Source organism: Mastomys coucha, chromosome X, assembly GCF_008632895.1.
Source record: "Mastomys coucha isolate ucsf_1 chromosome X, UCSF_Mcou_1, whole genome shotgun sequence".
NCBI classification, from domain to species: Eukaryota; Metazoa; Chordata; class Mammalia; order Rodentia; family Muridae; genus Mastomys; species Mastomys coucha.
Window position 1 is genome coordinate 129,176,114 of NC_045030.1, and position 12,399 is coordinate 129,188,512.

Sequence of the window (12,399 nt, forward strand, 5' to 3'; positions counted from 1 at the left end):
TTTTGAGACAGGGTTTCTCTGTGTAGCCTTGGCTGTCCTGGAACTCACTCTATAGACCAGGCTGGCTGCAAACTCAGAAATCTACCTGCCTCGGCCTCCCAAGTGCTGGGATTAAAGGCATGTGCCACCACCGCCCGGCTGAAGTAGGTTCTTATAAACAACTTAGTTCCACCTTCATTTGTTTTCATGTACGCTGAATGAATCTACCTTTTAATTAGAGTGTTCAGAAAATTCACATTTAAAATAGGATCTGGAGAAATGGCTTATTATTAAGATCATGTACTGCTTCTTACAGAGGACTTGAGTTTGGTTTCAGCACCCACATCTGGTGTCCCACAGCCCCCTGTAACTCCTCCTCTAGGTATCAAAAATCTTCTTCTAGCCTCCTGGACACTTGCACTCATGTGCAGGTAACCCCCCCCCCCACACACACACACACACACATGTAAATACAGGCAATTAAAAAAATTAAATATATAAAATTAATAATGAGATGTTTGGATTCGTACTTGTCTCATTTGTTATTTATGGATGCTTTCATGATTTTAGTTTCATTGTTTTTCTCTTTGTGCTTTTTCTGGCTTTAGTTTAGCATTTACATTATTCTGTGTACTATTTTAGCATCTTAATTATACTTTCCTGGAATTTTTATGGTTATTCTAAAATTTGTCATATATGTTACTAAATATTTTATATCTCATAGTACTTCACATGCTTTCTGATAAAATGTTCAAGTTCTCCCTCCTATCCACTATAACAGTGTTTGAATTCATATAAAATATTCATGAATAATAATTATGGAGTACATTTTTAATTGTTATTTAGTACAAGCTTATCTATCAACCAACTATTAAAAATAAAATATATTAAAATTTAATTTACCCTGTCTTTAACAGTCTTCATTTTCTCACATATAGATCTACATTTCTAACTTGTAGTTTCCAAACCAAAATCCATGTAATTCTTCATATGAGCCACCATGTGGTTGCTGGGAATTGAATTCAGGACCTCTGAAACAGCAGTCAGTGTTCTTAACCGCTGAGCCATCTCTCCAGCCCAAATCCATGTAATTCTTATTTTTGATCCTGTAAGTACTTGTTCATTAACAAATTCCTCACTACCATAAAATCCCCCTGAACTATGTTCTTCCTTGTGTTTCTCCCATGTGAGGTGTTGGAGGACTCATTGGATAAAGTGCTTGCTATGCAACCATGAGGACCTGAGTCTACATATTCAGAATCCTTGTGATTCTAGACATGGTGGTATGTGTCTCAAGGCCCAGAACTCCTACAACAATCTGGGAGGCAGAGCCAGGAGAATCCCTAAAAGGTTGTGAACTAACTAGCCTAGTGTACACAGTAGTTAAACAAGAAGAGCTTCTGTTTTGAATAAGGTAAGAACTGACATTAGACGCTGTTCTCTGACCCCCATCTGCATGCCCAAGCCATGCCTACACACACACACACACACACACACACACACACACACAGAGAGAGAGAGACAGAGACAGAGACAGAGACAGAGACAGAGACAGAGAGGAGACACAGAGACAGAGAGGAGACAGGCAGTCAGAAAGAGACAATGGTATAGGAGTGGAGAAGAAGGGGATGTAACTAGGATTGATGAGGATATAAAGGAAAAGGAACCCTTATACATAGTTGTTAAGAAAGTAAATGACCATCAATTGTGGAAAATGGTACAAAGAGCATTTAAAAAGTAGAGTGTGATCAACAACCTACATATGGGTATATACCTCTTGTGTGACAGATTCCTGGGGAGATGTGAACAAATGGGAACTGAGAACAGATCAAAGTATGGATACCAATAAAGTCCATGTTGATGAGCCAATTTGTTTAATTGCTGTTATTTTCAGGAATGTGGGTGAGGGGTTACTTACAGGAGCAGAAATGACCAAAAGACAGCTGAATCACCAAAGCCCACCCCAACAAAGGTAATGGCTTACTAAACATGGAAACTTGAGCACAGTACACAGCCTGTGGGCAGCACAACAGGCTGGAGAGTGTCCTTTCCAGGCAACTCAGGTAACCTGAGCCTCTTCCAAGTATGCTGGGTGTGTTAGTCAGGGTTTCTATTCCTGCACAAGACGTCATGACCAAGAAGCAAGTTGTGGGGGGTGGGCGCTGGAGAGATGGCTCAGTGGTTAAGAGTACGTACTGGCTGCTCTTCTAGAGATCCTGAGTTCAGTTTCCAGCAACCAAATGGTGGATCACAACCATCTGTAATGGGATCTGATGCCCTCTTCTGGTGTGTTTGAAGACAGCTGCAGTGTACTCATATACATAAAATAAATAAATCTTTTTTAAAAAGGTTTGTAAAAAAAAATAGAAGAAGCAGCAGCAACTTGGGGAGGAAAGGGTTTATTTATTCAGCTTACACTTCCACATTGCTGTTGATCACCAGAGGAAGTCAGGACTGGAACTCAAGCAGGTCAGGAAGCAGAAGCTGATGCAGAGGCCATAGAGAGATGTTTCTTACTGGCTTGCTTCCCCTGGCTTGCACAGCCTGCTCTCTTATAGAACCCTAGACTTCCAGCCCAGGGATGGCACGACCCACAAGGAGCCCTACCCCCTTGATCACTAATTGAAGAAACGCCTTACAGCTGGATGTCATGGAGGCCTTTCCTCAAGTGAGGCTCCTTTCTCTCTGATAACTCCAGCCTGTGTCAAGTTTGTACACAAAACCAGCCAGAAGACTGGGCGTTCTTTGATTCTTCCAGGCAGTTTGGCTGATGTATCTCTTCCAAACAGCTCGACCTTTGCCTCTTTGAAATGGCTTGTCTGGTCTGAGACTGTCTCTCAGCCACCCTCACAGCTTGTACATGCTTGGGAATGGGGGCTAGAGCTAGTGGGTCTGGTCAGTAGCAGGGACTTCCCAGATCCTTTGAATTGTTTTCTGCCTGTGCGCTAGGAGCTTCTCTGTGGGATGGAATGATTCACACACCCACCTCAGAAAATCCAGTTGTTTCATCTCCTTTAACATCCCGTTGTCATAAGGTGCTCTCCTACAAGACAGACAGTTTAATCTCAGAGGAATTATTCCAAACAGTACCCAAAGGAAATGAAGTCGGTATGCCCGTCAGCACTTACTGGACGCTATGTGAGATTGCCAGTGGATTTAGAAACAAAGGTAGTCTCACAACTCAGTGAGGGAACAAAGAATCTGCTCTTCACCATTTTGTGAGAAGATAATTCTTTCATTTGAGACAGCATGGAAGAAACTGGAGGATGTTATTGATGAACCTGGAAGAAATAAACAGGCAAAGGAAAATGGACAATGTATGTTCACACTTAAATGTAGACTTCAATAAAGCTGAACTCACAGATGGTGTGGAATAATGACTATAAGTGCTTAGTCTGAGGTTATAAATATTTGGCTAGATAGGAGAAATAAGTTGAAGGGATCAGTTGTTCTTCTTGGTAACTATAGCCAATAACAATCTATTATATACTTGAAAATGTGAAAAGAATGAATTGTGAGCCTATTTGAATCCGAAAAGGGCAAGTTTTTGAAATTTAACTCAATTTAACTATTCTACAGTTGTATATACCTCAAAATAAAGTGCTGTATATGATAAGTAAGCTTTATCAGTGAAATAAAACAAAAAAGCCGTGTGTGTTCATATACACTGCCTTCCCAGCACTGTGATTCAGAGGCAAGAGGACTGACTGGAAGGACTGTATGCTTAAAGACAGCCTAAGTTACATGGGTAGATACTGTCAGGAAGGAAGGAAGGAGGGAAGGAGGGAAGGAAGGAAGACAACAGCAAAAAAAAATCAAATAAGAAGCCCCAAATGAAATCCAAATATGTGCATCAAATGTGAACTGACCATGAACTGAACTTGTAGTGAATGAAAGTAATCTCATTCTTTTTTGTCCCATTTTACTTGACATACATACAAGTTTTAAAATAGAGAAAAGTAGGCAGATTGCTTGAAACCAATTTACATTTCAAAAAGAAAACAGCACAGACATGGACCACCTTCCCACCATGCCCTGAAGAGCTGAGGACAGGAGGCTGGCCGGGGTAAGGCAGGAGAGAATGCAAGATAGACACTGATCACCCTGAAGATCCTCATCATTGGCAAGAGTGGGCTGGGCAAGTCCAGCCTCCTATTGAAATTCACACATGATACTTCTAGGTCAGAACTTACAGCAACACTAGGTATTGACTGTAAAATGAAAAAGAATTCCAGTAGATGGAAATAAGGCCAAACTTACGATATGGGATAGTGGTACACAATATTTATGATTTCACACAACTTTGTTAAGCTAGATAGTTGGTTAAATGAAATGGAAACATGCCATACAAGAAAGGATAAAATTGATAAAGAACATCTTGAAGGTGATAGAAATGAAGATCTGAAATCTGCACAAAAGCATTCCATGCTATTCAGAGAGGCAAGGCTGAAAACCTGTGACTCTTCAGTGTGCCTTTAAGGAAATTGTCGAGAAGATCTGTTAGATACCTGAGCTGTAAAAACATGAACATCAGAACAAAGAAATGAAGCTGTCACACAGGGAAGAGAGCCATGGGAGAGGAGCCTGGGGTGTTCACTGTTCTATGTTATAAACTCTGGGAATTCCATCTCTTGCATATTTAATAAGTGCCAATTCTCTGTGTATATACTCTTAACTGCTATTTAGAGACCTTGCAGTTTGTACATAATTGTTTTCATCATGGCAATGAATATTTTCAAGAAAACCCACTCAATAACTTACCCAGATGAAATGTTATAGTAAGCATGCCATCTGTAGTCTTTCTTTTATGTAACATAAAATAGGTATACTTTCCTGAGTATATTTGGTTTATGATTTACATTTATCATGTCATTTTTTAAATGTCTGTCTGTCTAGTATGTTTTGCTTAAGGTCTGCTTTGGTTTTCTTTTTATTTAAATGCCCTGGTCAACTACTGTGTTACTTGCTATTAGAACTAGAACATGTCATCCTGCCTATCTAGTTTCCTTTAAGGAATAGCAAAGAGCACAATTCACAGTTTTTCTAAGATGCTAGAGATTCTTTGTAATATGAAGAAACAGTCTAGGCCAATTCATAATTTAATTACTATCTGGATGATGCCTCCAAAGTAGTATTGATAACTACTAAAGTGTTGCTATGCTAAAGCAGTTTGATATTTTATTTTACTGCAGTTATTAGCTCAGTTAAGCTGAACTTTAGTCCTGTGATGCACACCTTGGATTCATGATCCATGATGGTAAGGGTTTAGTTACTTGTCCTATAACAGAATGGCAATAAAGCTTTCCCTCATTCTGGGTTTTAGAATAATATGAATAGTGTTTTATAACTCATAATTTTTTTACATCTAAAACCAGCATCATTTTTCACAGGTATTGATATTGTTTTTCTAGGTGCCTTAAATGTGGCTTGTGTAATGTTTATGACTATCTGTATCTTATATCTTCTCTAGCTACTCATTAGTTTTTTTAAAAAAAAATATTTCTGTGTATGGATGATGAAGGAAAAATACACACAATCATCATTTGAGAAGGGGATATTGCTTCTGGATTCTGACGTGAGGAAAAATGCTATTCCAATGATCATTTACTCTAACAAGTACTCAATATGTCTTGGTCAGTGCTCTATTGCTATGAAGAGACAGCGTGACCAGAGAAACCTTTATGAGAGGAAATATTTAATTAGGGCTTGCTTACATTTTCAGAGGGTTAGTTCATTTTCATCTTGGCAGGGAGCATAGCAGCATACAGGCACATGTACTGGAGGATCTGCAGGCAACAGGAAGAGTGAGTGCCACTAGGCCTCAAAGCCCATCCCCAGTGGCACATTTCCTCCAACAGTGCACATCCACTCCAATAAGGCCATACCTCCTAGTCTTTCTCAAGTAATATCACTCCCTAATAGCCAAGCATTCAAATGTATAAGCCTATGATGGTCTATTCCTATTCAAATGACCACATTACACTCCCTGGCCCTCATATGTTTGAAGCCATATCTTAATGCAAATACGCATTCAGTCCAACTTCAAAAGTCCCCATAATTTTAAGCATTCTCAACACTGTTTAAAAGTCCAAAATTCAAAGTCTCTTCTAAAACTTCATAGTATCTCTTAACTGTAATCCCCCATAAAATCAAAATCAAAAAGCAGATCACATACTTCCAGCATACAATAGCACAGGATATACATTACCATTCCAAAAGGAAGGCAAGGGTGCATAGTAAGGAAATACTGGACCAAAGCAAGACTGAAAACTCTGCATCTCCATGTCTACTATCAAAGCTCTCTTCAGATCTCCAATTCCTTTCTGCTTTGTTGAATGCAACACACTTCTTTCTCTTGGGCCCAGTGGACACTCCGTTAGGAGCTCTGCTTGGCAGGTATCCCATGACACTGGCATCTCAGCTCCAACATCTTGGGGTCTCCAAACAATCCAGGCTTTCACTTTCACAGCTTCACTCAGTGGCCTTTCTGGGACTCCAAGCAGGGAAACCCCTAACACATCCCAAACTCAAGAAATTAAAAAAAAAAAAAAATGAAATGAAACGAAGAGGTGAGGCATGCTGCAGAGTATTCTCTGTCTGAGAAAGAGCAAATGAACTTCTTGGGTTGTTTTTAGAAACAGTATCATAACTGGCGTGGCAAAAATAGAGACATTAGTGACTAGCAAATGGTAGAACTGATTGCTTAGCATGTATAAAAGTCCCCAGTACTACAGAAGAAAAGAAAGAGACAAAGAAACAGTTAACAGAGCTGATTGTAGCGTGTGAAACAAGAGCCAAACCATGTGAAGGTAGAGATTCACTGTAAAAGGGAGTTTGTATTTTATATTGAGTCTTATTGAAAACTGTTAGGTTTTGACAAATGGACCTTTGTAATGTGACATACTTTTTTCCCCCCGAGGATGATCCTTGCTACCGTGTGAGAAAAACATATGTGGTCGTTTGAATGAACATGACCCCCATCGGCACAGAGGGAGTGGAATTACTAGGAAGTGTCTTCTTGGAGTAGGTGTGGCCTTGGAAAGAAGCTGGAGGAAGTGGTCACTGGGAGCAGCCTTTGAGGTCTCTGATGCTCAAGCCACACCCAGTGTCCCATGTACTTCCTACTACCCGCTGACCTGTATGTAGAACTATCCGCTCCCTCTTCAGCACCATGTGGACCTGCATGCTACCATACTTCCTGCCATGAAGATACTAGACTGAACCTCTGAAACTATTAGCCATCCCCATTTAAATGAAAGTAAACATCCTGCAACATTTTCCCCTTTTGACTACACTAAAAGTTGTACACAATTTAACCTTTACAATATAAACCATTCTCAATCTTTCAAACTTAACAACCCAAGTGTCCTCATGAAGATCCATTGATGCGATGATTCTTCATAACTGCAGTCCTGATCATCTGCCTTCACCAAGAGGCCATTTCAGCATCAAGGTTTTTGGTCTGCCAGTCTGGTGAATGATTTGTACTTCTTTAGCTGATTTGTTGAGTTGTCTCCATTGCAGCGGGGATCAGCTTTTTTTGTCTCTTCCTTCCTTGAGTCATGTCTTTCATGTGGACGCTTCTCTTATTTGGATCAGATCATTATCAATTTTGATGGAGCCTATAGTCTTTCATCACCACCTGTGAAAATATAGACAAAACCTGTTCCTTGACGTAACACATTACCTGACTTCCATTCTGATGTTAAAACATCTTTAAAGTACACAGGTTGATTTAATTCAGCAGTTTTTTTCTACACTCCAGTGTCTTTCAGCTAATCTTATTCTCCCTTTCTGTTTATCAAGGAACAAATAGATCTTTATGAATCCACACATAAACTAGACACTTATGCATTCGAATTCTATGCCCAGCTCCACACCAGGGAGCCAAGCTTCTTACCCATTATCCATGAGCTGTCTATCTTGATCCTCAATTTCATTAGGGCCCATAAGTTCACAATTAAGCATTTCCTGTTCGCTCACTGCTGCTGTCTCTTGTTTCTCTAGCCTTTGTATTCTTGGAGCTAATTTTTCCTGTCACACAGATTTTCTCAACCTTTTTTTGAGAGGGAAAAATATAAAGATTGCAATTGAAAGTAGGGAGGGGTTTACTCTAGTAGTTAAAACTGCAGTGAATACTGAGATGGCTTTTTCAAGTAACATTTTGATTTTGTCCCCTCAACTCCTACCCTTGCTCTCAAGGGATCTGAAATGGAATTTGCCGTTTTTAAATGTAGGAAGAGTCTGTCTATATACTTTTTTTTTTGGTATATAATTTCATGTTTTTCATTAGATATTTTCTTTATTTACATTTCAAATGATCTCCCCTTACCTTGTTTCCCCTCTGAAATCCCCCCATCCCATCCCCCCTCCCCCTGCTCACCAACCCACCCACGCCCGCTTCCCTGTTCTGGCATTCCCCTACTGTCTTTTGGGGTTGCTTACTGTGATTTGCTGTCTCAATGGCTTCTGCAATATTCCTTGCTCTGAGCTTCAGGTTCTTGCTGCTTCAATCCAGAGTCCCCCCAGTCTCTTTGGGTGTCCAGTTGAACATAAATAACTGATGCTTCTTCCGGAGATGATCCCAGGCAAATTTCTACTCTTTGGCTTTCTGTAGGATGCCTCTCCTGTGTCTCTGCAACTTTTCTGTCAGATGTCCTTTGCTTTCTGCAATGTTGACAGGCTTTGTTCTTCTCCAGTCACATTGAGTTTTTCTTCCAAATATGTTAAGTGCCAGATGTAAACATATTTTTTTTCTCCTGATATAAGTGTCTTCTCTGACTGAGGCTTACTGCCCCAGTGTGCTAATTTAGGCCTAGTCCTGCAAGCTTCTAGCCTATGGATAATCTTACCTGGGCCTAGAATATTTGTAGCTTCTGAGACTTACTGCTAGGATGTTTGCAGCAAAAGAGATAAGAGGAATAGATCAGTAAGTATAGAATGATATGGATATAGGGGAATTTTATTTTCAAAATGGGAGACAGTTTAGCACGTTTTCAGTCTCCATAGTTTTATCTTTTCCAAATGTCTTGTAGTTGGATTTAAATACCATTATTGTCTTTGAGAGGCTGGGGGAGGGGACACTCCTGTGACAGGTATGTGAATGTCTTAGTGTTCTACTGCTGTAAAGAGAGACCCATGACCATAGCAAATTTTATAAAAGAAAGCATGAAATTGTGGCTTACTTATAGTTTCAGGGATTTTCTTCATTAATATCATGATGGAGAGCATGGTAGCACACAGTCAGTCAGGCATGGTACTGGAGAGTAGCTGAGAGTTTTATATCCAAATCTTCAGGCAGTAGGAAGAAAGAATCATTGTGCCTGGCTTGGGCTTCTGAAACCTCATAGCCAGTGACATACTTCCTCCCACAAAGCTACACCTACCCCAACAAGGCCACACCTCCTAATCCTTTCAAACAGTGCCGCTCCCTAAGTACTGAAATATATGAGCTTATGGGGGCCATTCTTATTCACTGAAGGTTAGAGTGCAACTTGCTTAGTTAATTTTCTTCTTCCACCATGTGGGTTTCAATTATGGAACACAAGCCCTTAACCTCAAGAGCAAATGTCTGATATTTGCTGGCCTACGTGTTGTTTTTTAAAATTGGATTATTTCAGCCAGGCAGCGGTGATGCACACCTTTAATCCCAGCACTTGGGAGGCAGAGGCAGGCAGAATTCTGAGTTTGCAGCCAGCCTGGTCTATAGAGTGAGTTCCAGGATAGCCAGGCCTACACAGAGAAGCCCTGTCTCAAAAACAAACAAACAAACAAACAAACAAAAAATTGCATTAGTTAACTCTAGTGTGGATCAACTGTGTGGATTCCAGATTTAAATTCTTTCTTTGTATGTGTCTATGTTTGAGGAGGGTAGGAGTGTAGGACAAGAATCTAGAAGAGGGACATGAGATAAAAGAAAAGTTTAGGGGGAATTAAAAACGGGGTTATATGATATATGGGACATGTCAACGGAAAAGAGAGTTCAGGATCTCGTTTGTGGACTGTGAGTAAAAATGATATGAGCATTTCCTGACCAAGGATTGTAAGAAAGAGAATTACTTCTATTCTCCTTTCCTTTCCTATTTCACTTGCTGAATACAGCCCTATGAGGTCTTCTCATGAAGAAGCAGAAGGTCATGGTTTGATAATAAAAAACACCAAAAAAGTACTGTAGACTTCTATTACTTTGTATTTTGGCATTCCATTAATTTATATTATTTTCTTTAATTTTGTTCATTTATAATTTTGTGTCCAGTAGAGCTCACCTCCTCTGTTCCAGTAATTGTAAACTTTTCAAGGAGTATTTCCCATGTTTGGGACTTCAGTGATTTTGCCATGATTCTTGCAGCTGCTCCTGCCATTCTTAGCTTTCCTGCCAGGCACTTAAGTGCCTCCATCTGTCCCCTTGTATTTTCCAAACAACATTCCCTATGCAGAGTCTAGATGATGTCAGAACTAAATAGTAGTCAAAACTTTAAGCCATGTTGGAGAAGAGGATGTTTTCCTTTGTTTAGGGTACACTTTATCCTTATGTCAATAACACAGCAAAGTGCCTGAGAGTTTATTTGGAAGTAGTTGTTTCTGAGATTACATAGAAATATGCCTTTTTGTGACAGATGTATAGCTGAGGACTTCTGTTGGAAATAGGACAAAGAAGATTCCTAATCCCAGTGCTGCTACTAGAACAGCTGTACTTCGTGAGAATAAAGCATTGTTCATTGGCTGAGGATATTGTTCCTGGCTCTGTTTCCCCTTGGTTCGAAGTGATTCTTCATAGTTTTCCTTCTTATTCCCCTTCTCTTTCAGTTACTTTGAGACAGAGAATCATACTATGTAGCCCTGGCTGGCCTGGCATTTAGTATGTAGGTCAGGCTAAACTTAAACACCAAATGTGTGGTGATCCTACTACCTCTGCCTCTAGGATTCTAGGTATGCGCTACCACACCTGGTTTCTGAAGCATATAGTGTGACATAACCTGAAAATATTCTTATATGTAGCTTCTTCAAATTCTGTAAATATACCCTGTCTCAAGTAATAGAAACATAGCATCTCTTTTCTTACAGTAGAAGTAGATATTCTTTGGACATATTTCACCAGTTACTTCAAAAAACTTGGTCCTGAGTAGGGAGGTTCAATTTCCTATGTACCGCATATTAGTTTTTCATCGCTATAAGAAAGTAGTCATGACAATCAACTTATAAAGAGAAAAGTCTTTTTTTTTTGCTCACAGTTTTGGAGGTTTTAGTTCACAAACAAGTGAATGTAGCACACACACATCACAGCACACACATAGCAGAACAAAACTTCTCATCTCGGTGGCCACCTATCAAAAGAAAAAGAAAAGGGATACAGAGACCCTTGGGGTATAGCCATAATTCAAACTATAGCATGAAGTTCCTGAAGCCCATGGGAAGAAAAAGCAATGCATTATAAGAACACACAGAATTTGGATCACCCTATTCTAGAAGAGAGTGTGCTGAAGGTTTGTTCACCTGAGGAACGTGGAGGTCAGTAGAGAGGCACGTTAGCCTAAATATACAAAAGTAGATTCATGAGAGCTGCAAGAGGAGATATTGTGCGCCATAATAGCAATAGGCATGCTACTGTGCAAGTTCATGAGCACACATGAGAGGTGACGACGTGAGATGGGGAGGGGAAAGGTATGGAAGACACTGCAAGCCTTCCTGGCTGCCTCTTTATCCCAGGGTTGATGCTTGGGATTTGATTCTGAAATTTATATTTCCGGGGCAAGTCAGTGTTATATAGACACAAGAGGAGATGATGGATAGTTGACCAATACTTGTTATCTTATGCTGGACTAGAACGCACTTTTGGAGGAAGTAAATCATGTCTTGTGGTCAGCATCTTCTACATAGTATGTATCTGACCTAATTTCAAGATGATATTTAACCAATATATCAATACAGACTAATAAAACACATTTAAAAACTTCCCATAGGGTCTTTTCAATCAATAATTGTTAGCCATTTATTGGCTTTGTTTTGTAAATGAATTGACAAGAGCTTGTCCAACAGATATTTCAACTATTGCTAAAAACACTCCTATCAGTAAGTAAATTGGTGAAAAGGTACTGGTAGTTAGGGCTCTGTTGTCTATACATATAATGCCAGCTCCTCTGAGATCTAAAACAGAATTATAAGGTTGAGGATACCTTAGGCTGCATGGTAAACCTAAGGTCAGCTGGGAAATTTGATGAGGCAAATTTCCCAGTACCATCTTTAAACAGTATTGTGAATATAGCTGGCTGGTAGATTGCTTGTTGCACATATTCAAGGGCCTAAATTGAATGCTTAGCAGCACCACAGCAACAAAAAGGGACCTGCCCTGGACATTGATGTACAATAAAGACACTTAGGAGGAATTGACATTATGAATAAAGATGGTGTGTGTGTGTGTGT

The 12,399-nt window shown here is 39.8% G+C and overlaps 1 protein-coding gene, 1 long non-coding RNA gene and 1 pseudogene across 3 annotated transcripts in view; 2 read left to right on the forward strand and 1 right to left on the reverse strand.

Annotated features, from left to right (window-relative positions):
- The window catches only part of Gprasp1 (G protein-coupled receptor associated sorting protein 1), a 60,488-nt gene that overhangs the window by 39,280 nt on the left and 8,809 nt on the right, over window positions 1-12,399 (forward strand). The window lies entirely within an intron of this gene.
- On the reverse strand, window positions 2,419-3,271 carry LOC116088746. Its single transcript, XR_004117999.1, has 3 exons — window positions 3,108-3,271; window positions 2,966-3,022; window positions 2,419-2,463 (listed from the first exon to the last, which is right to left on the reverse strand). It is a non-coding gene; the product is annotated as an uncharacterized LOC116088746 (long non-coding RNA).
- Window positions 3,288-5,549, forward strand: LOC116094882 (annotated as a pseudogene).